Source organism: Pristiophorus japonicus, chromosome 5, assembly GCF_044704955.1.
Source record: "Pristiophorus japonicus isolate sPriJap1 chromosome 5, sPriJap1.hap1, whole genome shotgun sequence".
In the NCBI taxonomy this organism is placed as follows: domain Eukaryota; kingdom Metazoa; phylum Chordata; class Chondrichthyes; family Pristiophoridae; genus Pristiophorus; species Pristiophorus japonicus.
In genome coordinates, this window is record NC_091981.1 from 137,599,833 (window position 1) to 137,625,382 (window position 25,550).

The 25,550-nt window shown below is 47.0% G+C and overlaps 1 protein-coding gene and 1 pseudogene across 1 annotated transcript in view; both read right to left on the reverse strand.

Annotated features, from left to right (window-relative positions):
- LOC139264466 (histone deacetylase 9-like) overlaps positions 1-25,550 on the reverse strand; it is a 1,015,340-nt gene that overhangs the window by 186,362 nt on the left and 803,428 nt on the right. The gene's annotated exons all lie outside the window — the stretch shown is intronic.
- Positions 9,741-9,978, reverse strand: LOC139264882 (U2 spliceosomal RNA; annotated as a pseudogene).

Genomic DNA, 25,550 nt, shown 5'->3' on the forward strand with positions numbered 1-25,550 from the left:
TATAAAAGGGGAAGCTCCACCCACCTTCATTTCTTGAGGTCTTGGTAATAAAGGTAACTGGTCACAGAGTGACCTTCTCTCAAGTATGGGCCTCGTGTGCATTTATACTGTATAGTAAGGACATATCAGAGGCGACACAGCACACTGTGGAGACTGACACTGGCGAGAGTAGTGAGCTGGGAGAGGAGCACATTGGAGGGCGCAAAAGAGCGAGGATGTTCTCGGATGAGGCAAATACCTCCCTCCTGCAGAAGGTTGAGTCAAGCTGTGGTGATTTGACACAGGAAGGGCGTGGGAAGCCCACCCTAAAAGTCTACCAGAAGATATGGGCCGAGATAGCAGAGGTGGTCTCGTCAGCGAACAACGAGGTGCGTGAGGGCAACCAATGTCACAAGCAGTGGAACGACCTTGTCGGATCCGCAAGAGTAAGTATTACATTTATGTACATGTACTTATATCTTTATGGAATTTGATTTGTAACAGTCATGAGTGACTATCATCAGATGTGAGGTGTTTCAGTTTACCACAAATGTTTTACTCAAAGCCTGTGGTCACGGTGTACGTCTTTAGGTTAAAAAATGATAATTATCATATTAATCATGATTACATCTGTCGGTTATGTGTTGTATCAGTCTCTGTGACAGTACCTAGCAATGATATCATGCAATGATCTCATGCCATGTCGTCCTGTTACCTTTTACAGAAGAAGCTGTCGACGATGAGGTCCGCGCAGAAGCGAACGGGTGGGGTAGGCCACCAGTCACCAGCAACATCACTGACATCGAGGAGCGGGTGCTCACACTCATGGGGAAGCACCCCCAGATGGCCATGGAAGCATCAGCAGACCCTGAAGTAATACCACGTGAGTAAAGCTTGCACCATTGCGTGATCTAAAGTCAATTGATGCCACACCCACTCATATCCGAACAATAATATATGATGGATGTTTTCTAAAATTATCCTATAAATAATGCTGGCCTAATGAAAATCATTGCAATGCACAATGTGTTGATGGTCATGAAATGTGATGTCTGTGATGATTTTGAAAGCAGTGGTGCTTTTGTCGTGCATATGCTGTGTGTAGCGCTGGACTCACCTTGTGACCCTAGCACCCCCTACTCCTGTATTAACCTCAATTGTGTTTTGCAGCTCAGCCAGCAGCGCTGCCCCAGGCAAGACCACAGAGGCCAGAAGGTGGGGGCGGGGGGCCGGACTAGGCGGACGATCCTACATCTGCTGCTGAGAAGGTCCGATTCTCTCCCGTCAATCAGCTGGGTCTGTTCTCTACGGATGAGAGCGCGGACTTTGAGGAATCTGCATTGCCAGGTTCCAGAAGGCATTCCACCCCAAGGCCATCTAGTGCTCCTCCGGCCATTCCCGCCTCCACTCTAGAGGTACCGGGCCCAAGCACCTTGCCACAGGGCATCCCATTTGTCCCCAGGACGGCGCTGACCCCGCGGAGATTTCGTGGACACGGCAGGTCTGATCCACGAGTGCAAGATGAGAGTGGAGAGAAGGTAAATTTGTCCAGGAGTATTGTAGACATAGGTGACCAGATCCTCAATGCATTGGGGGGCATATCCCGACAGCTGGCCACCATCTCTGGCACCATGACTGAGTAAGTTTCGTGGATGGTGGAGGCCCTGGAGGTGATAGCCAGGAACGCTGCTGGCACAAGCCTCCCAGTGGTCCCGGAGCACGGCACTCCACCCCTAGGTTCCGCACCACCACTGCCAACGAGAGATGAGAGGCAGGACCAAGATCCTGCTTCTGGATCTGAGAATGTTCCCATCTCGGTACCCCCCGCTCCTGTTCCCGTGCAACCACCGGCTCTGCCTTCATCCCCCCCAATAAGGCACCGCCTGAGGAGCTCCTCGGCCAGGCGGCGTAAAGCGAGGAGGGGAAGGGGTAAAGGTGGGGAGAAGAAGAGGAGGGGGGAAGGAAAGTGAGGTGCATGTCCGCAGGTGATGGCTGTGTTACATCTCCATCTCGGTGTATGCAATTTGTTGTAATGTATTGGGGGGAGGGAGCCACCCTCCTGCTTTGTATTTGTGTTCTGTGTTGCTGGACATGTTGAGCATTTGATTGATGTCAATGGTCGAAAAAGTGGGGTGGGGGTGGGGTGTTTTTGCCTGTGATACTTATGATTTCAGACCAATGGTCGTATTAAATGTTTTTTATTCAACATAACCTTGTTGCGCATTGTCTCAGATAGCTGGACCGTTACACACTGTTGATTCCTTAACATGAAAGGGTATAATTAAACTTAACTTGAGTCAACTTAAACTTTAACTGGCACCAAGGTGATGCCCACCATTGATGTTTGAGCTGCACACACAGCAGTGTGTCAGCTTTGTCAATTACAGCAACATTCTTTCAGACAAATTACTCATTTATGAGCTCCTGACATAAGAGTCTTGCAGCTATGTAGCCACCACGGGCCCTTTCCTGCGGTCCGGAGATGGGCATGGGCATGGTTGCATAATCAACCTGATTGTCTGGCCCTAGGTCAGTGTCCAGCCCCTCATCCTCCTCTTCCTCTCTCTCCTGAGGTGGAGCATCAGTCCCTTCTGGCATTTCTTGTCCCCTCCTGATAGCCAGGTTGTGCAGCATGGAGCACACAACCACAAATTGAGCTACATGCTCAGGGTTGTATTGTAGCTCCCCTCCTGAATGTTCTAGGCATTTAAAGTGCTGCTTAAGCACACTCATTGTTTTCTGGACCACATTGCCTATGTCTCTGTGGCTCTGGTTGTATCGCTTCTCGGCCTTGGTGTGGGTGTCACGCAGGGGGTTCATCAGCCAGGTGGCTTGGTCATATCATTTGTCACCAATTATCCAGCATTGTCCTTGTGGCTGACTGTTAAACATGTCAGAGACAGCACTCTCATGCAGGATATGAGCCTCATCAAAGCTGCCCGGACATTTGGCATTCACTGCCATTATTATCTGTTTGTGGTCGACAACTAGTTGGACCTTCAGGGAGTGAAATCCTTTTCTGTTGCGGAAAAGCTCTGGGTCCTGAGAAGGTGCCCGCATGGTGATGGGAGTACACTATATTGCTTCCTGCACCTTAGGGAACTTAGCAATGCGGTAGAATGCTCCAACCCTGTCAGTCTGAGCTTCCGTGGTCATGGGGAAGCTGATAAAGTCCATCTTACGCATGTACAGGTCCTCTATGACCTGTCTAATGCAGCGATGTGTGGCATGGTGAGACAGAGGGCAAATGTCGATCGCGGAGTCCCAAAAGGAACCGGACGTGTAGAACGACAGTGTCTCAGTGACCTTGACCTCGACGGACAGTGATGTCCTGAAGGTGCTGGCAGGCTGCACACCTGCCCTGATGAGCTGGCATATTTCAGTGATCACCACTTTGTGGAAGCGCAGTCTCCAAAGGCAGGTGTTCTCAGACACGTCGAGGTAAAACCTCTTCCCCCTGTAATTGCAGGGTGTGTATGGTCTGGACCTCCTCTTCATTCTGGCACGTCTTAGATTGGGCACATAATGGTGTGCATTAGACGTTGTGCCATTTGCACTCTGCAGCATCTGCGTAGTAATCGATGCAGGCTGAGAAATGGCTGGCCCCAATCCAATAAAAGTATAATACCAATTGATCAGAAGCAATAATTTCAATACTAAAAGACACCCCTAGTAAAACTCAATCATCCGCAGTCTGAAAATATGTCTGTTGAGATGGTCATTTCACCTGAGAAAAACTCCAGAATCAATCCAAACTCCCAAGAAGTTGAAGCAGCCTTTTCAATGAAGCGACCTGCGATTTGAAAAATGGTGGCCACACCACTGTGATTAGTTCAGAACAGTTCCACTTTTTCAGAGCGGTGTTTTGGGCGAGCGATATTGTGGGCGAGATGTGTGTGAGGTGGTGAAAGTGAGGCTGGGCAATATACTGGGCGTTAGTTTTGGCAAATTTGATCTTTACAACAATAAAAAGTGGGAAGTCGGTATTATTAAATCTCGGCGTTAATTACATGCCGAAAGTAACGCTGGGTGATATTATGGCCGTTGGTTTCGCCCATTCTGACGATTCCGCCCTAAAAAAGTGGACAGGCGGTATTATTTTTTCCCGGCGTTACATAAATGCCGAAAGTAACGCTCGCCAATAAGTGTCCGAAAAATGGGCATCAGTTTCCATTTTTTGGCGATATCTGGGCGTTACACCTCATTTCAGCGGTAAAATGGACATTAATTGGGCGTTATGCATGCAAAAATAATGGAAACTCTAGCCCATGATACAGGACAGGTGAATAATGATCTAATATCAGGCAGGATGTCTTATGATTTGATATCAGGCTCGGTGTATAATGATCCGACATCAGGCACTGTATATAATGATCTGATATCGGATACATTGTATAATGATCTGATATCAAGCAACATGTATAATGACCTGATATCAAGCAGTGTGTATAACGATCCACTATCGGTCACAATGGATAATGATCTGATATCAGGCAGGGTGTATAATGATCTCATATCGGACATGGTGTATCATGCACGGAGATCAGGCAAGCTGAATAATGATTTGATATAAGGCAGGGTGTACATTGATCTGCTATCGGGCATGGTGTATAATGATCCAATATCAAACAGGTTATATAATCATCAGATATTGAACACAGTGTAGAATGGTCCGATATAAGGCTGAGCGTATAATGAACTGATATCAGACAGACTGTATAATGATCTGATATCAGGCAGGGTGTATAATGATCTGATAATGTGCAGAGTGTATAATAATCTGTTCAGAGGCAAGGTGTATAATGATCTGATATTTGGCAGTATGTTTCATTATCTGATATCAGGGAGAGTGTATAATGATCTGTCATCTAAGAGGGTGTATAATAATATGATATAAGGCTTGATGTATAATGGTCAGATATCAGCCTGTGTATAATGATCTGATATCTGGCAGGACATATGAGGAATCTGATATCAGGCAGTGTATATAAAGATCCAATATTAGATAGGGTGGGGAATGATCTAATATCAGACACACTGATATCAGGCAGGGTATATAAAGATCTGATATCAGTCATGGTATATAATGATCTGATGTAATGATCTGCTTTCTGGCAGAGTGTATAATGATCTAATATCAAACCGGTAGTATAATGATCTGATATTAAACAGGGTGTATAATGATCATTTATCAGGCAGGGTGTTAAATGAACTCATACCATGCAGAGTGTATCATCATCGTCATCATCATAGGCAGTCCTTCGAAATCAAGGAAGACTTGCTTCCACTCTAAAAGTGAGTTCTCAGCTGACTGTAGAGTCCAATACGGGAATTATAGTCTCTGTCACAGGTGGGACGGACAGTGGTTGAAGGAAAGGGTGGATGGGGGTCCTGTTTGCCACACGCTCCTTCCGCTGTCTGCATTTGGTTTCTGCATGCTCTCGGCGATGAGACTCGGGTTGCTCAGTGCCCTCCCGTATGCTCTTCCTCCACTTAGGGCGGTCTTGGGCCAGGGATTCCCAGGTGCCATTGGGGATGTTGCACTTTATCAAGGAGGCTTTGAGGCTGTCCTTGAAACGTTTCCTCTGCCTAGCTGGGTTTTGCTTGCCGTGTAGGAGTTCCGAGTAGGGCATTTGATTTAGGAGTCTCGTGTCGGGCATGCAGATGATGTAGCCCGCTCAACGGAGCTGGTCGAGTGTGGTCAGTGCTTCGATGCTGGGGATGTTGGCCTGATCGAGAACACTGATGTTGGTGCGTCTATCCTCCCAAGGGATTTGCAAGATCTTATGGAGGCAGTGCTGGTGGTACTTCTCCAGCGCTTTGAGGTGTCTACTGTATATGGTCCACATCACTGAGCCATATAGGAGGGTGGGTATCACTACTGCCCTGTAGACCATAAGCTTGGTGCCAGGTTTGACCGAAGGCTGTGCTGGCACACTGGAGGCGATGTTGGACCTCATCATCGATGTCTGCCCTTGCTGATAGTAGGCTCCCGAGGTATGGAAAATGATCCATGTGCCTTGGATTTTGATGACCAGGGGGCAGTGCTGTGAGGCGGGTTTAGGTTGTTGGAGAACTTTTGTCTTACGGATGTTTAGTGTAAGGCCCATGCTTTCGTACGCCTCAAGATGTTGACGATGGTTTGGAGTACGGCCTCTGAATGTGCGCAGAACAAGCTCCCCCTTGGAGTGGAACTAAACTATAGAACCACTGGGAACCTATTCAACCTTCATCGCCTCCAGGCTAGATCCACGGTTGTCCCATCCTCTATCACCGATGAGGGTGTATATTGATCTGATATCAGGCAGGTTATATTGCTTTCTTTTTTAGGCAGTCCATCGGAGTTGAGGATGACTTGCTTCTACACTAAAAATGCTGTCTCAGTTGACTGATGAGTTCGGCACGGGACCTACAGTCAATGTTACAGGTTGGGTGGACGGTGGTTGAGGGGACTTTCGTTGAAGGGCCGGTTGGTTGAGGTGCTTGGGTTGTTGTGTGGTCCCTTCTGCTGTTTGCGCTTGGTCTCCGCTTGCCCACGGCAAAGATACTCGAGATGTTCGGCGGCTTTCCAGATTCTTCTATTCCACTTTGAGCAGTCTTAGACAAGGGATTCCAAAGTGTCTGTGGGGATGTTGCACTTTTTCAAGGAGGCCTTGAAGGTATCCTTGAAGCGTTTCTTCTGCCCACCTGGGGCTTTTTTGCCATGTCGGAGCTCTAAGTAGAGCGCTTGTTTTGGGAGTCTTGTATAGGGCGTGCGGACGATGTGGCCCGTCCATCAGAGCTGATCGAGTGTTGTCAATGCTTTGATGCTGAAGATGTTGGCCTGTGCGAGGACACGGACGTTGGTGCGCCTATCCTGCCAATGGATTTGCAGGATCTTGTGGAGGCAGCGTTGGTGGTACTTCTCCAGTGCTTTAATGTGCCTGCTGTATGGTCGCTGAAGCATATAGAAGGGCGGGTATCACTACTGCTCTGTAGACCATGAGCTTGGTGCTGCATTTGAAGTCCTGGTCTTCAAACACTCTCTTCCTCAAGTGACTAAAGGCTGCGGTGACACACTGAAGGCAGTGTTGGACCTCGTCATTGACATCTGCGCTTGTTGACAGTGCATCATCATCATCATAGGCAGTCTCTCGAAGCGAGGATGACTTGCTTCCACACCAAAAAAGGGATGAGCTCACAGGTGTTTCAATGAAGGACCTAATATTCCAGATTCCGAACTACATCGTGAAGGGTGGACAGTAGATTCCCGAGATATGGCAAATGCTCCAATTTTGTCCTTGTGGATTTTGATAATTGGGGGTCAGTACTGTGTGGTGGGGCAGGTTGGTAGAGGACCTTTGTCTTACGGATGTTTAGTGTAAGGCCCATGCTCTCGTACGCTACGGTGAAGGTGTTGATGATGGCTTGGAGTTCAGCCTCCAAGTGTGTATAGACGCAAGCGTTGTCTGCATACTGTAATTCAATGACAGAGGATGGGATGACCTTGGATCTGGTCTGGAGGCGACGGAGTTTGAACAGTTTCCCGTTTGTTCTGTAGATTAGCTCAACTCCAGCGGGGAGCTTACTGTGAGTGAGATGAAACATTGCAGCAAGGAAGATTGAGAAGAGTATTGGTGCGATGACAGAGCCTTGCTTGACCCTGGTCCGTACATGAATTGGATCTGTCGTGGATCAGTTGGTCAGGATCATGGCTTGCATGTCATCATGCAGCAGGCGGAGGATGGTGACAAACTTTTAAGGGCAGCTGAATTTGAAGTGGATGCTCCATAATCCCTCATGGTTGACAGTGTCGAAGGCCTTTGTGAGGACAAAGAAGGCCATGTACAGAGGTTGGTGTTGTTCCTTGCATTTCGCTTGAATTTGACACGTGGTGAAGATCATATGCCCCTTAATGGGCAGAATCCGCATTGCAACTCTGGGATCAGCTCTTCAGCCACAGGGAGAAGGCAAATGAGGAGGATTCTTGTGATGACTTTTCCTGTGGTAGACAGCAGGGAAACTCCTCTGGAATTACCACCACCGGACTTGTCCCCTTTCTTGAAGGTGGTCACGATTACGGCGTCTCTGAGATCCCTTGGCATGCTCTCCTCCTTCTAAATAAGAGAAATGAGTTCATGGATTGATGCCAATAGTGCTTCTCCGCCATGCTTTAGTGCTTCGGCGGGGATTTCATCCGCTTCTGAGGCCTTGCTGTTCTTCAGTTGTCGGATGGCTGTTTCAATCTCAAGCTGGGGTTGCTGGTGGAGGATAACGTATTGCGGGATAGAGTCGAGTACACTCACGTCGAAGACAGAGTCTTGGTTAAGTAGATCTTCGAAGTGCTCCTTCCAGCGGGCACTGACTGCCTCTCTGTCCTTGATGAGAACTTCTCCGTTCTTGGCCCGCAGTGGGGTTGGACCTTGGGTGCTTGGGCCATAGGTGGTCATGACTGCGTTGAAGAATCCACGCACGTTGTGATTGTCGGCAAATTGTTGGATCTCCTGCGTTTTCTCCACCCACCATCTGTTCTTTGGCTCGAGAGTTTTTTGTTGTACCTCAGCATTCAGACGTCTGTAGAGCTGCTTTCTTGCTTTCGAGTTGTCTTGCTGTTTTCAGTTCAAAAATGCCTTGCGCTTGTAGCTCCTGGATCTCCTGGTCATTCTCGTCGAACCAGTTTTGATATTTACCGGTCAAGTGACCGAGCGTCTTTTCACAGGTGCTAATTATGGAGGCCTTGAGGAAGACCAGGCACTGTGGACACTCTGCATCTCAGGATCACTGGGAGTCGACAGGTTGGTTGTGAGGCGCTGGCTGAATAGGGCTTTCTTAGCAGGGTCTTTGAGTGCTCCAGCGTTGATTTTCCTTGGCATAGTTTCTGTGGCTGCCGCTATGCTGGGGTTACAATGATGGAAATGACAGAGCAGATTAGGCGGTGGTCCGTCCAGCAGTCGTCAACTCCTGTCATAGCACGGGGGTTGCGCATGTCCTTGCGCTCCCTCGCTCGGACGATTACATAGTCTCACAGATGCCACTGCTTGGATCGAGGGTGTTGTCATGAGGCCTTGTACTTGTCTCTCTGACAGAACAAGGTGTTGGTTATGACACGACCATGTTCTAAGTATTTCATCAGGAGGAGGGTACCGTTGGAGTTGGTTTTCCCGACCCCCTCTCTGCCGATTGCATGTCCCGAGAGGTCTGTGTCCTTTCCAACTCTGGCGTTAAGGTCGCCAAGGAGGATAAACTTGTCGCCCATTGAGACTCGGGACAGGGATTGTTCGAGGCTGTAGTAGTCTGGTCTCATGGTCTCATCTGTAGATTGGTAGATTGGTCTCATCTGTAGCTTCCAATGTTGGGCCATACACACTGATTACCGTAGCGCAATGGTTCTGGGTTAAAGTGAGCCGAAAGGTCATGAGGCGTTCGTTTATTCCGCAAAGAGAGACTCCCGAGTCGGCCAACTAGCTCATTTTTTATAGCGAAGCCCACCCCATGGAGATGCCATTCTTCTTCAGCTTTATCTTTCCTGAAGAAGGTGTAACCACCACCTTGTTCCTTGAGCTGGCCACCCACTTCCTGCCGGGCAGCAAGGTCTATGTCGAAACGTGTGAGTTCCTAGACAACGACAGCAGTATCGTGTTCTGGTCTGTTGTTTTTTATTTTTTTTTATTTTTTAATTCGTTGCCAATCTTTCCAATTCTTTGTCAAATCACAAACGCCAGAGGTCACCTTGCACACATCAAGGATCACTCTGCGCCAATGCTCTTAGCCAAAAGGCCGAGAGCCACTGCACCGTTCCTGGAAGTACTGCAATACCAGGTTCGTGCCATGGAGGTGGATGGGTCAGGCCCCCCACACACCTCCGTGGAGGTGAATGGGTCAATCCACCCCACCCACCTCCTATTTCCAAAAAGCATAGGAGAACCACCTTCCTGATCCAGGGAGAACCACTTTGGGGTCATGGTTACTCCCCTGTCAGGTCAGTTACGCATGATCTTAGCCAAAAGGCCGAGAAGGTCTGTTGTTGTTAGGGTTGTCCATGAGGGTCCTGACATTCCAAATCCCAACCTTCATTTTAAGTGGTGGAAGATGCCTGTGCGTGAATTCTTTTGACGTGGGGTGGCCGTTGCACACCAGCTACCACACGGGCATGACAGAGCAAGGTCTTGGTCCAGTGGCAAGGGGATCTAGGATGACTGGAGACCAGGCTCTACTGCATGGGTCTGTGACACACACACACAAACATACTCCTACTGTCCTCCTTCCTCCTTCCCACAGGACCTCTCTCCCTGGGATTCATAAGATGCAATGTAGGATCCACGACTTAACAACTTCACTATTGGTCCGTGCTGATAATAAACTGATATCAGGCAGGGTATAAAATGATCAGATATCGGACACAGTGTATAAAAATGATCTGATATCAGGCAGGGTGTACCATCATCATAGGCAGTCCTTCGAAATCGAGGAAGACTTGCTTCCACTCTAAAAGTGAGTTCTCAGGTGACTGTACAGTCCAATACAGGAATTACAGTCTCTGTCACAGGTGGGACAGACAGTCGTTGAAGGAAAGGGTGTGTGCGATATGTGGTTTGCCGCATGCTCCTTCCACTGTCTACGTTTGGTTTCTGCATGCTCTCGGCGATGAGACACGATGTGCTCACGCCCTCTCCGATGCTCTCCCTTTATTAGGGCAGTCTTGGGCCAGGAATTCCCAGGTGTCATTGGGGATGTTGCATTTTATCAAGAAGGCCTTGAGGGTGTCCTTGAAACATTTCCCCTGCCCACCTGGGGTTGCTTGTCGTGTAGGAGTTCCGAATAGAACGCTTGCTTTGGGAGTCTCGTGTCAGACATGCGGACGATGTGGCCTGCCAACGGAGCTGGTCGAGTGTGGTCAGTGATTCGATGCTGGGGAAGTTTGCCCAATCGAGAACACGACGTTGGTGCATCTATCCTCCCAGTGGATTTGCAGGATCTTGCGGAGGCAGCGCTGGTGGTATTTCTCCAGCGCTTTTAGGTGTCCATTATATATGGTCCACATCTCTGAGCCAAACAGAAGGCCGGGTATCACTACTGCCCTGTAGACCATAAGCTTGGTGCCAGATTTGAGGTCCTGGTCTTCAAACACTCTCTTCCACAGGCGACCGAAGGCTGCGCTGGCACACTGCCACACTGGAGGCGGTGGACCTCATCGTCGAGTTTGCCCTTGCTGATAGTAAGCTTCCGAGGTATGGAAAATGGTCCACATTGTCCAAGGTCGCACCGTGGATTTTGATGACCAGGGGATGTTGCTGTGAGGCGGGGTAAGTTTGGTGGAGGACCTTTGTCTTACAGATGTTTAGTGTAAGGACCATGCTTTCGTACGCCTTGGTGAAGATGTTGACGATGGCTTGGAGTTCGGCCTCTGAATGAGCGCAGACACAAGCGTAGTGTAGTTTGATGACAGAGGATAGGATGACCTTGGATGTAGCCTGGAGGCAACGAAGTTACCCATTGGTTCTACAGTTTAGTTCCACTTCAGCAGGGAGTTTGTTGAGAGTGAGATGGAGCATTATAAAGGCCTCACAAAGGCATTTGACACTGTCAACTGTGAGGGACTATGGAGCATCCTTCTCCATTTCGGCTGCCCCCAAAAGTTTGTCACCATCCTCCGCCTGTCCACGATGACATGCAAGCCGTGATCCGGACCAACGGATCCACCACATAGCCGATCGACGTCCGGACCGGGGTCAAGCCGGGCTGCGCCATCGCACCAACGCACTTTTCGATCTTCCTTGCTGCAATGCTCAATCTCATTCTCAACAACAGGTATGATCTGATATCAGGCAGGGTGAACATTGGTTTGATATCAGGCAGGGTGTATAATGATCTGATATCAGGCAGGGTGTATAACGATTCGGTGTCAGACAGGGTGTATAATGATCTGACATCAGGCAGGGTGTATAATGATTCGATATCAGGCAGTGTGCACAATTATATGATATAAGACAGGGTTTATAACAATCTGAAATCGGGCAGGGTGCATCATATAATATCAGGCAGGGCGTATAATGAACCGATATCAGACAAACTGAATAATCATCTGATATCAGGCAGGGTGTATAATGATCTGATATCAGACGGTGTGCACAGTGATATGATATAGACAGGGTATATAATGATCTGATATAAGACACACTGTAGAATGATCTGCTATCAGTGAGGGTGTATAATAATCTGATATCAGACTGGGTGTATAAGGATCTGATATCGGGCAGGGTGTATAATGATCTGGTATCAGGCACACTTTATAAAGATCAGCTATCAGGCAGGGTGGATAAGGATGAACACCGGCAGGATGTATAATGATCTGATATCGGGCAGGGTGTATCATGATCTGATATCAAACAGAATATATAATGATCTAATATCAGACAGTGAATAATGATCTGATATCAGACACAATGTATAAAGATCCGATATTGGGCAGTGTGTACAATGATATGATATCAGACAGGGTGTATCATGATCTGATACCAGACACACTTTATAAAGCTCTGATATCAGGCAGGGTGTATAATGATCCAATATCAGTCAGTGTGCACAATGATATGATATAACACAGAGTATATAATGATCTGATATCGGGCATAGAAACATAGAAACATAGAAAATAGGTGCAGGAGTAGGCCATTCGGCCCTTCTAGCCTGCACCGCCATTCAATGAGTTCATGGCTGAACATTCAACTTCAGTACCCCATTCCTGCTTTCTCGCCATACCCCTTGATCCCCCTAGCAGTAAGGACCTCATCTAACTCCTTTTTGAATATATTTAGTGAATTGGCCTCAACAACTTTCTGTGGTAGAGAATTCCACAGGTTCACCACTCTCTGGGTGAAGAAGTTCCTCCGCATCTCGGTCCTAAATGGCTTACCCCTTATCCTTAGACTGTGACCCCTGGTTCTGGACTTCCCCAACATTGGGAACATTCTTCCTGCATCTAACCTGTCTAACCCCGTCAGAATTTTATATGTTTCTATGAGGTCCCCTCTCATTCTTCTGAACTCCAGTGAATACAAGTCCAGTTGATCCAGTCTTTCTTGATAGGTCAGTCCCGCCATCCCGGGAATCAGTCTGGTGAACCTTCGCTGCACTCCCTCAATAGCAAGAATGTCCTTCCTCAGGTTAGGAGACCAAAACTGTACACAATACTCCAGGTGTGGCCTCACCAATGCCCTGTACAACTGTAGCAACACCTCCCTGCCCCTGTACTCAAATCCCCTTGCTATGAAGGCCAACATGCCATTTGCTTTCTTAACCGCCTGCTGCACCTGCATGCCAACCTTCAATGACTGATGTACCATAACACCCAGGTCTCTTTGCACCTCCCCTTTTCCTAATCTGTCACCATTCAGATAATAGTCTGTCTCTCTGTTTTTACCACCAAAGTGGATAACCTCACATTTATCCACATTATACTTCATCTGCCATGCATTTGCCCACTCACCTAACCTATCCAAGTCGCTCTGCAGCCTCACAGCATCCTCCTCGCAGCTCACACTGCCACCCAACTTAGTGTCATCCGCAAATTTGGAGATACTACATTTAATCCCCTCATCTAAATCATTAATGTACAGTGTAAACAGCTGGGGCCCCAGCACAGAACCTTGCGGTACCCCACTAGTCACTGCCTGCCATTCTGAAAAGTACCCATTTACTCCTACTCTTTGCTTCCTGTCTGACAACCAGTTCTCAATCCATGTCAGTACACTACCCCCAATCCCATGTGCTCTAACTTTGCACATCAATCTCTTGTGTGGGACCTTGTCGAACGCCTTCTGAAAGTCCAAATATACCACATCAACTGGTTCTCCCTTATCCACTCTACTGGAAACATCCTCAAAAAATTCCAGAAGATTTGTCAAGCATGATTTCCCTTTCACAAATCCATGCTGACTTGGACCTATCATGTCACCTCTTTCCAAATGCACTGCTATGACATCCTTAATAATTGATTCCATCATTTTACCCACTACCGATGTCAGGCTGACCGGTCTATAATTCCCTGTTTTCTCTCTCCCTCCTTTTTTAAAAAGTGGGGTTACATTGGCTACCCTCCACTCCATAGGAACTGATCCAGAGTCAATGGAATGTTGGAAAATGACTGTCAACGCATCCACTATTTCCAAGGCCACCTCCTTAAGTACTCTGGGATGCAGTCCATCAGGCCCTGGGGATTTATCGGCCTTCAATCCCATCAATTTCCCCAACACAATTTCCCAGCTAATAAGGATTTCCCTCAGTTCCTCCTCCTTACTAGACCCCCCGACCCCTTTTATAACCGGAAGGTTGTTCGTGTCCTCCTTCGTGAATACCGAACCAAAGTACTTGTTCAATTGGTCCGCCAGGGTGTATAATGATCTGATATCATGCAGTATGTATAATGATCCAATATAAGACACACTGAATAATGACCTGGTATAAGGCAGGGTATTTAATGATCTGGTATGAGGCAGGGTGTATAATTATCTGATTTCAGGCAGGGTGTATAACGATCTGATTGAAAAGGTGCCACATAAAAGCTTACTGCACGATAAAAGTTCATGGGGTTGGGGGTAATATATTAGCATGGATAGAGGATAAGCTAGCTAATAGAAAACAGAGAGTCGGGATAAATGGTTCATTCTCTGATTGGCAACCAGTAACTAGTGGGTGCCGCAGGGATCAGTGCTGGGACCCCAACTATTTACAATCAATATTAACAACTTGGAAAAAGGGACTGAGTGTAATGTAGCTAAGTTTGCTGAGATACAAAGATGGGAGGAAAAGCAATGTGTGAGGAGGACACAACAAATCTGCAAAGGTACATAGACAGGCTAAGTGAGTGGGTAAAAATTTGGCAGATGTTGGAAAGTGTGAGGTCATGCACTTTTGCAGAAAAAAATCAAAGAGCAAGTTATTATTTAAATGGAGAAAGATTGCAAAGTGCTGCAGTACAGTGGGACCTGGGGGTACTTGTGCATGAAACACAAAAGGATAGTGTGTATGGAGAAAGAGTCAGACTGAACACTGTGAGCTCAAAGTAAAGTTTGATCTTAGTCTTTTATTGCAGGTCTCCAGCTCTCCAACCTCTCCAGCCTCCTTAAATACCTGTGCTCCCAAGGGATTATGAGATCCCTTGGGACTCCAGGGGATGAGCCCTCTGTGGCCGGACAGAGTAAATACAAGGTTACATTGAAACAGATAGTATGCAGGTACAGCAAGTGATCAGGAAAGCCAATGGAATCTTGGCCTTTATTGCAAAGGGGATGGAGTAGAAATGCAGGGAAGTCTTGCTACAGCTATACAGGGTATTAGTGAGGCCACACCTGGAATACTGCATGCAGTTTTGGTTTCCATATTTATGAAAGGATATACTTGCTTTGGAGGCAGTTCAGAGAAGGTTCACAAGGTTGATTCCGGAGATGAGGGGATTGACTTATGAGGAAAGGTTGAGTAGGTTGGGCCTTTACTCATTGGAGTTCAGAAGAATGAGAGGTGATCTTATCAAAAGGTGTAAGATTATGAGCGGGCTTGACAAAGTGGATGCAGAGAGGATGCTTCCACTGATGGGGAGGGAGACTAGAACTAGAGGGCATGATCTTAGAATAAGGGGCCACCCATTTAAAACAGAGATGAGGAGAAATTTCTTCTCTCAGAGGGTTGTAAATCTGTGAAATTCTCTGCCTCAGAGAGCTGTAGAAGCTGAGACATTGAATAAATTTAAGACAGAAATAGACAGTTTCTTAAAGGGGATAAGGGGTTATGGGGAGTGGACAGGAAAGTGGAGCTGAGTCCATGATCAGATCAGCCATGATCTTATTGAATGGCGGAGCAGGCTCAAGGGGCCGTATGGCCTACTCCTGTTCCTATTTGTTATGTTCTTATGTTCTTATATCAGATCATTATTCAGTATATCTGATATCGGATCATTATACACCCTGCCCGATATCAGACATACTGAATAATGTTTTGATTTCAGGCAGGGTGTATAATGATTTGGTATCAGATACACTTTATAAAGATCTGATATCAGGCAGGGTGTATAACGAACCGCTATCAGACAAACTTTATAATGATCTGATATCAGGCAGGGTGTATAATGATCTGATATCAGGCAGGGTGTATAATGATCTGTTATCAGGAAGGGTGTATAATGATCTGATATGGGGCAGGTTGTATAAAGTTCCGATATCAGACATACTGAATAATGATCTGATTTCAGGCAGGGTGTATACTAATCTGATATCGGACAGTGTGCACAGTAATATGATATGACAGGGTATATAATGATCTGATATCAGGCAGGGTATATAACGATCCGATATCAGGCAGTGTGCAAAATGATATGATATAAGACAGGGTATATAATGATCTGATATCGGGCAGGGTGTATAATGATCAGATATCAGGCAGAGGGTATAATAATCCGATATCAGACACATGGAATAATGATCTGGTATCAGGAAGGGTGTATAAAGATCTGATATCAGACAGGGTGTATAATGATCCATATTAGACACACTGTATAATGATCGGATATCAATCAGGGTATATAAAGATTTGATATAAGATACACTTTGTAAAGGTCTGATATCAGGCAGTGTGTACAATGATAAGGGGCTAGACTTTCCACTTTTGTGCAAATCGGCCAAAAATGGGCTTTATTTCCAGCGTGGGTGAGAAAAATTAGTTTTGAGATCGCCAGATTATCGGCCATTTTCAAAACCCTAACTTTCCATTGTTGAAAATGGGCGTTACCGCGAGCGATTTGAAATGGACGTTAGCGTTAAATTTTTTTGACCTTCTGCCGTAAAGTGTTGTTGACCATAGCAAGGACATGGCAACGCTCGTTTCCTGTGTTTCAGGAGGTCAGGGGTCATCATTACATAGGCATAAGAGACAGAGAGAGAGGGAACTAGAGGGACTGAAAGCGTGTGTGGGTGTGGGTGTGTGCTTGTTTGACTGTTGTGCGAGGCAGTAGGGAGATTCACCAGCAGCAAAAAGCCTACTAAGCAAAAAGAAGGTTGTTGGCACCGAGTTTTTGTGAAAAAAATGATATTTAACATGAAAGGGATGGAGGAGGCAACCCAGTGCACTGCGGAGACTGAGGACGCTAGCGAAAGCAATAAGCTGGGAGGGGAACAATTGGGAGGACGAAAAAGAGCGAGGAGGTTCTCGGACGAGACAAATGCCTCCCTCATGCAGAAGATCGGGTCACACTGGGGCCAATTGACCCAGGGAGCGCGTGGGAAACCTAAAGGCCGACCAGAAGATATGGGCCGAGATAGCCGAGGTGGTTTTGTCAGCGACCAACGAGGTGCATGAGGGCAACCAATGCCGCAAGCAATGGAACGACCTTGTCGGATCCGCCAGAGTAAGTATTACATTTATTTACATGTACTTATATATTTATATAATTGGAATTGTAAGTGTAATGAGTGATTAAAATCAGATGTGATGTCTTGCACTTATACCGGTAAGGTTGTACTCAAAGCCTCCGGTCACAGGGTACGTATTTAGGTAATGAAATTATCATTTTCATTATAATCATGATTACAGCTGTTGGTTATGTGTTGTATCAGTCTCTGTGACAGTATCTAGCAAAGATAGCACGTAATGACCTCATGCCATGTCGTGCTGTTGTGACCTTTTACAGAAGAAGCTTTCGAGGAATAGGGTTGAGCAGAGGCAAATGGGTGGGGGGGCCAACAGTCATCATCGTCCTCACCGACATCGAGGAGCGGGTGTTGGCACTAGTGGGGAACCACCCCCGTTCGGCCACGCAAGCAGCAGCAGAACCTGATGTGATGCCACGTGAGTAAAGTATACACCATTGCGTGATGTAAAATCAATAGATGCCACACCCACTCATATCCGACCAATATTATATGATAGATTAATCATAAAATTCTTCTCTAAATAATGATGTCCTCATGAGAATCATTGCAATGCAGAATTTGGTGATGGTCATGAAATGTGATGTCTGTGATGATCTTGATAGCGGTATTGTTTTTGACGTGCATATGCTGTGTGTAGCGCTGGATTCACCTTGTGACCCTAGCACCCCCTTCTCCTCTAACAACCTTATTTATGTTTTGCAGCTCAGCCAGCAGCGTGGCCCCATGCAAAAATACCGAGCCCAGAAGGTGGGGGCGTGGGGACGGACTCGCCGGACGATAGTCTATCTGGTGCTGAGGAGCACCGATTCTCACCTGTGCATCTGCTGGGTCCCTTCTCAATGGATGACAGTGCTGACTTCGAGGAGCCTGCATCCCCAACCTCCATAATCCATTCAACACCGATCACATCTAGTGCTCCTGCGGCCATTCCCACCTCCACCGTGGAGGTACCGGGCCCAAGCACCTTGCCACAGGCACCCCAGGTGTCTCCAGGCCAGCACCGACCAAGCGGAGGTTGGTTCGACGCGGCAGGTCTGCTCCACGAGCGGCAGATCTGAGCGGGGACCTGGTACACTTGTTCAGGAGGAGTGTTGACATAGGTCAGCAGATCCAACAGACAATGGGGGACATATCCTTCCAGCTGGCCAGCATGTCCGCCACCATGACGGAGTACGTGCCGCAGATGGTGGAGTGCCTGGAGCTGATAGTCAGGAACACTGGTGGCAGAGGCCTCCCCAGTGGTCCTGGAGCACGGCACTGCACCCCGAGGTGCCGCACCCCCATTGCCAACAACACATGAGAGCCAGGAGGAAGATCTTGCTTCCGGCCCGAAGGATATTCCCACCTCTGGACCGTCCTCTCCCGTATCCGTCCAAGCAGTGGTTCTGCCGTCATCCCCCCCAATGAAGCGGCACCTGGCGAGCTCCTCGGCCGGGCGGCTTGGAGTCAGGAGGGGAAGGGAAAGGGGTAGAGGTGGGAGGAGAAGTCAGGGGGGAAAGGAAAGTGAGGTGTATGGCCACAGGTGTTGTCTTGGCCATATTTTTATGTTGTTTGCGCTATTTTAGTTGGAGGGTCGGGGGAAGAGGCAAGGGGGCTACCTTGCTGGTTTGCATTTTTGTTCTGTGTTGCTGGAAATAGTGACCAATCGAATGATGTAAATGTGATCAATTTGTTGTGGGGCGGGGCGGGGCGGGAATGGGGTGGGGTGTTTTTTACAGTTATAATTATGACTTCAGACAAATGGTCGGGTTAAATGTTTTTTATTTAACATAACCTTGATGCACATTGCCTCAGATAGCTGCACCGTTACACACTGATGATTCCTTAACATCAAAGGGTATAATTACACTTAACTTGAATCAACTTACACTTTAACTGTCACCAAGGTGATGCACACCACTGATGTATGATCTGCACACCCAGCAGTGTTGCAGCTTTGTAAATAACAATAACGTTCTTTCAAGCAAAGCGCTCATTTACGAGCTGCTGACTGAAGAGTCTTGCAGCTATGTAGCCACCACAGGCCCTGTCCTGTGGTCTAGGTGGGGGTGGGGGCATGGTTTCAGCATCAGTCTGATTGTCTGGCCCGAGGTCAGCATCCACATCCTCGTCCTCCTCTTCCTCTCTCTCCTGAGGTGGACTGTCAGTCCCTTCTGGCAATTCTTCTGGTCCCCTCCTGATAGCCAAGTTGTGCAGCATTGAGCACACCACCACGAATTGAGCTACCTGCTCAGGGTGGTATTGGAGCTCTCCTCCTGAGTGGTCCAGGCATCTAAAGCACTGCTTAAGCAATCCAATGGTTTTTTCGACGATATTGCGAGTCGCTCTGTGGCTCTCAATGTATCGTTTCTTGGCCTCGGTGTCGGTGACATGCAGGTGGGTCATCAGTCAGGTGGCGAGGCCATATCCTTTGTCACCAAGCATCCAGCATTGACCTTGTGGCTGATTGGCAAACATGTCAGATACAGCGCTCTCACGCAGAATGTGAGCATCATGGATGCTGCCCGGAAATTTGACATTCACTGCCATAATTATTTTCTGGTGGTCGACAACGAGTTGCACATTCAGGGAGTGGAATCCCTTGCCGTTCCTAAAAACCTCTGCATCCTGAAAAGGTGCCCACATCGTGATGTGCGAACAGTCTATTACTCCCTGCACCTTGGGGAAGTTAGCAATTCGGTAGAATCCTAAAGCCCTCTTAGTCTGAACCTCCCTGGTCATAGGGAAGCTAATAAAGTTCATGCTGCATGCGTAAAGGGCTTCAATGACCTGTCTAATGCAGCAATGTGTGGCATGCTAAGATATAGCGCAAATGTCGCCAGCTGAGACCTGAAAGGAACCCGATGTGTAGAACGAAAGTCCCGTGGTGACCTTGACCTCGACGGACAGTGCGATCCTGATGGTGCTGGCAGGCTGCAGATCTCCCCTGAGGAGCTGGCATATCTCACTGATAACCTCCTTGTGGAAGCGCAGTCTCCTAAGGCAGCTGTTACCAGAGACGACTTCTCCCAGTAAGTTCGGGGGGTGTAAGGTCTGGTCCTCCTCAGCAGTCTGGCACGTCCTCGATTGGGCACATAATGCTGTCGAATATACCTTCTGCCATCTGTAGTCTGCAGCATGCGTGTACTCATCAAGACAGGCTGAGAAATGACAGGCCCCATTCCAATAACTGTCAGTATGACACCGATTGTTCACAAACAATAAATGTCCCCACTAAGACACCTAAATAAATTCCAATCATCCACAGTATGATAATATGTTTGTTCAAATGTTCACCTCACCTTAAAAGAATTCCAGAGTACATCAAAACTCCCCCGAAGTTGAAGCAGCCTTTTAAATGATGCGAACGGTGGCATCCATACCGCTGTGATTCGTTCAAGGTGAGAGCAACTTTTTCACAACGGTTTTTTCGGCGAGCGATATTGTCGGTGAGATGTGTGCAAGGTGTTAAAAGTAAAGCTGGGCGATTTTCTGGCTGTTAGTTTCGGCAAATGTGATTTTTACGACAAAAAACAGTGGCCGGGCGGTATTACTAAATCTTGGCGTTAATTATGTGCCGAAATAAAGCTGGGCAATATTATGGGCATTGGTTTTGCTCATTCTGATCTTTCCGCCCAAAAAAGAAGGGCGGGCAGTATTATTTTTTATTGCCGTTAAGATCATGACGAAAGTAACGCTCGGCGATAAGTGATCGAGAAATGGTCGTTAGTTTCCATTTTGTGGCTAAATGGGCGATATATTAGCGTTATACCTCATTTCAACGTTAAAATGGACGTTAAGTGGGTGGTATGCATGGAAAAATAATGGAAAATCTAGCCCTTGATATCAGACAGGGCATATAATGATATGACATCAAACAGGGTGTGTAATGATCTGATATGAGGCAGTGTGCACAATGATGTGATATAAGATAGGGTATATAAAGATCTGATATCGGGCAGGGTGCATAATGATCTAATATCAGGCAGTGTGTATAATGATCTGATATCAGACAGTGTGCACAGTGATATGAAATAAGACAGGGTATATAATAATCTGATATCGGGCAGTATGCACAGCGATATGATATAAGACAGGGTATATAATGATCTGATATTGAGCAGGTTGTATAATGATCTGATATCAGGCAGTGTGCAAAATGATATGAGAAAAGACAGGGTATATAATGATTTGATATCGGACAGGGTGTAGAATGATTTGGTACAGGAAGGGTGTATAATGATCCGATATTAGACATACTGAATAATGATCTGATATCAGGCAGGATGTATAATGATCTGATATCAGGTAGGGTATATATTGATCCAATATCAAACAGGGTGTATAAGTATGTCATTTCAGGCATGGTGTAAAATGATCTGATAACGGGCAGGGTGTATAATAGTTTCATATCAGGCAGGGTGTACAATGTTCTGCTATCTGACAGGATGTATTGAGCAGGGTGTTTTATGATCTGATATCAGACGAGTTGTTTAATGATCTGATATCAGGAGGATTGTATAATGATCTGATATCAGGCAAGTGAATAAAAATTGTGTGTAATGATCCGATATTAAGTAGGGTGTACAATGATCAGAAATCGGACACACTGTATAATGATCTGATATCAGACACGCTATATAATGATCTGATATCAGGCAGGGTGTATAATGTTCTGATATCAGACATGGTGTATCTTGTACGGATATCAGGCAGGGTTTATAATGAACTGATATCGGCAGGGTATATAATTATCTGATATCAGGCAGGGTGTATATCATCTCATATCAGACATGATGTATAACATCTGACATGACAGGGTGTATAATTATCCGATAGTAGACATAGGGCTAGATTTTCCATTATTTTTGCAAGCATACTGCCCACTTAACGTCCATTTTAATGCTGAAATGAGGTATAATGCCCATATAGCGCCCATTTAGCCACAAAATGGAAAGTAACGCCCATTTCTCAGTCACTTATCGCCCGAGTGTTACTTTCGGCTTGTACGTAACGCCGATAAAAAATAATACTTTTTTTGGGCGGAAAGATCAGATTGGTTGAAACCAACGGCCAGAAAATCGCTCAGCTTTACTTTCGGCACCTTGCACACATTTCGCCGACAATATCACTCGCTGAAAAAACCGCTGTGAAAAAGTTGCTCTCACCTTAACTAATGACAACGGTATGAACACCAGTTTCTAAATCGCAGGTTGCTTCATTTAAAAGGCTGCTCTGCTTCAACTTCGGGGGAGTTTGGATGTAACAAACATCTTATCATATTGATAATTTAGGTGTCTTAGTGGGTACATTTATTGCTGTGAACAATCGGTGTAATACTGATAGTTATTGGAATGGGGCCTGTTATTTCGCAGCCTGTCTTGATGAGAACGCACATGCTAAAGACTACAGATGGCAGAAGGTATATATTTAACAGCATTATGTCCCAATCTAAGACGTGCCAGACTGATGAGGAGGACGAGACCTTACACCTCCCGCACTTACAGGGAGAAACGGTCTTACGTCAACTTGTCCGATAATACCTGCCTTAGGAGACTGCGCTTCCACAAGAGGTTATCAGTGAGATATACCAGCTCATCAGGAGAGATCTGCAGCCTGCCAGCACCATCAGGACCGCACTGTCCGTCGAAGTCAAGGTCACTGCGGCACTTTCGTTCTACACGTCGGGTTCCTTTCAAGCCTCAGCTGGCAATATTTGTGCTATATCTCAGCATGCCACACATTGCTGCATTAGACAGGTCACTGAAGCCCTTTACGCACGCAGCAGAGACTTTATCAGCTTCCCTATGACCAGGGAGGTTCAGACTGAGAGGGCTTTAGGATTCTACCAAATTGCTAACTTCCCCAAGGTGCAGGGAGCAATAGACTGTATGCACATTGCGATGCGGGCACCTTTTCAGGATGCAGAGGTTTTTAGGAACCGCAAGGGATTCCACTCCCTGAATGTGCAACTCGTTGTCGACCACCAGAAAATAATTCTGGCAGTGAATGCTAAATTTCCGGGCAGAATCCATGATGCTCACATCCTGTGTGAGAGCACTGTATCTGACATGTTTACCAGTCAGTCACAAGGTCAATGCTGGATGCTTGGTGACAAAGGATAAGACCTCGCCACCTGGCTACGACCTCCCTGCGTGACACCCACACCGAAGCCGAGAAGCGATATGAGAGCCACAGAGCAACTCACAATATCGTCGAGAAAACCATTGGAGTGCTTAAGCAGCGCTTTAGATGCCTGGACCACTCAGGAGGAGAGCTCCAATACCACCTTGAGCAGGTAGCTCAATTCATGGTGGTGTGCTCAATGCTGCACACCTTGGTTATTGTTATTTACAAAGCTGCAACACTGCTAGGTGTGCAGGTCATACATCAATGGTGTGCATCACCTTGGTGACAGTTAAAATTTAAGTTGATTCAGGTTAAGTGTAATTATACCCTTTCATGTTAAGGAATCATCAGTGTGTAACGGTGCAGCTATCTGAGACAATGCACAACAAGGTTATGTTAAATAAAAAACATTGAATCCAACCATTTGTGTGAAATCATATTTATAACTGTAAAAAACACCCCACCCTCACCCAACCCCACAACAAATTTATCACAGTTACATCATTCGATTGGTCACCATTTCCAGCAACACAGAACACAAATGCAAACCAGCAAGGTAGCCCTCTCGCACCTTCCCCCGACCCTCCCATCAAAATAACACAAACATAAATATGGCCAAGACAACACCTGCGGCCACGCACCACACTTTCCTTACCCCCCCGCCCATCTGCTTCTCCTCCCCACCTCTACCTCTTCCACTTCCCCTCCTGACTCTAAGCCGCCTGGCCAAGGAGCTCCTCAGGCGCTGCTTCATTGGAGGGGAATGATGGCTGAACCGCTGCTTGGATGGATACGGAAGAGGATGATCCCGAGGTGGGAATGTGCTCCGAGCTAGAAGCAAGATCTTCCTCCTGGCAATGTGCCATTGTCAATGGGGGTGCAACACCTTGGGGTGCAGTGCATTGCTCCGGGACAACTGGGAGGCCTCTGCCACCAGTGTTTCTGGCTATCACCTCCAGGGCCTCCGCCATCCGTGGCACATGCTCTGTCATCGTGGCGGACATGCTGGCCAGCTGGAGGGATATACCCCCCCCATTGTCTGTTGGATTTGCTGACCTATGTCAACACTCCTCCTGAACAAGTGTACCATGTCCCCGCTCAGATCTGCCACTCGTGGAGCAGACTTGCCGTGTCGAACCAACCTCCGCTTGGTTGGCGCCGTCCTGAAGACACCTGGGGTGCTATGTGGCAAGGTGCTTGGACCCGGTACCTTCATGGTGGATGTGGGAATGGTCGCCGGAGCACTAGATGTCATCGGTGTCAAATGGATTATGAAGGTTGGGGATGCAGGCTTCACGAAGTTGGCACTATCATCCATTGAGAAAAGACCCAGCAGATGCACGGGCGAGAATCGGTGCTCCTCAGCACCAGATGGAGGATCGTCCAGCGGGTCCGTCCCCATGCCCTCAGCTTCTGGGCTCAGTGTTCTTGCATGGGGCCACGCTGCTGGCTGAGCTGCAAAACATAAATAAGGTTGTTAGAGGAGAAGTGGGTGGTTGTGTCACAAGGTGGGTCCCGCGCTACACACAGCCTATGCACGACAAAAGCAACACTGCTATCAAAATCAGCACATTTTATGACCATCACCAAATTCTGCATTGCAATGATTCTCATGAGGACATCATTATTTAGAGAAGAATTTTATGATTCATCTATCATTTAATATTGGTCGGATATGAGTGGATGTGGCATCTATTAACTTTACATCACGCAATGATGTATACTTTACTCACGTGGCATCACATCAGGCTCTGCTGCTGCTTACATGGCCGACCGGGTGTGGCTCCCAACTAATACCAGCTTCCACTTCTTGATTTTGGTGAGGTCGATGATGACTGATGGCCCCCCACCCGTTTGTCTCTGATCAGTCCTATTCCTCGAAAGGTTCTTCTGTAAAAGGTAACAACAGCATGACATGGCATGAAATCATTGTGTGATATCATTGCTAGATACAGTCACAGAGACTGATACAAAACATAACCGACAGATGTAATCATGATTATAATGAAAATTATCATTCTTTACCTAAAGACGTACACCGTGACCACAGGCTTTGAGTACAAC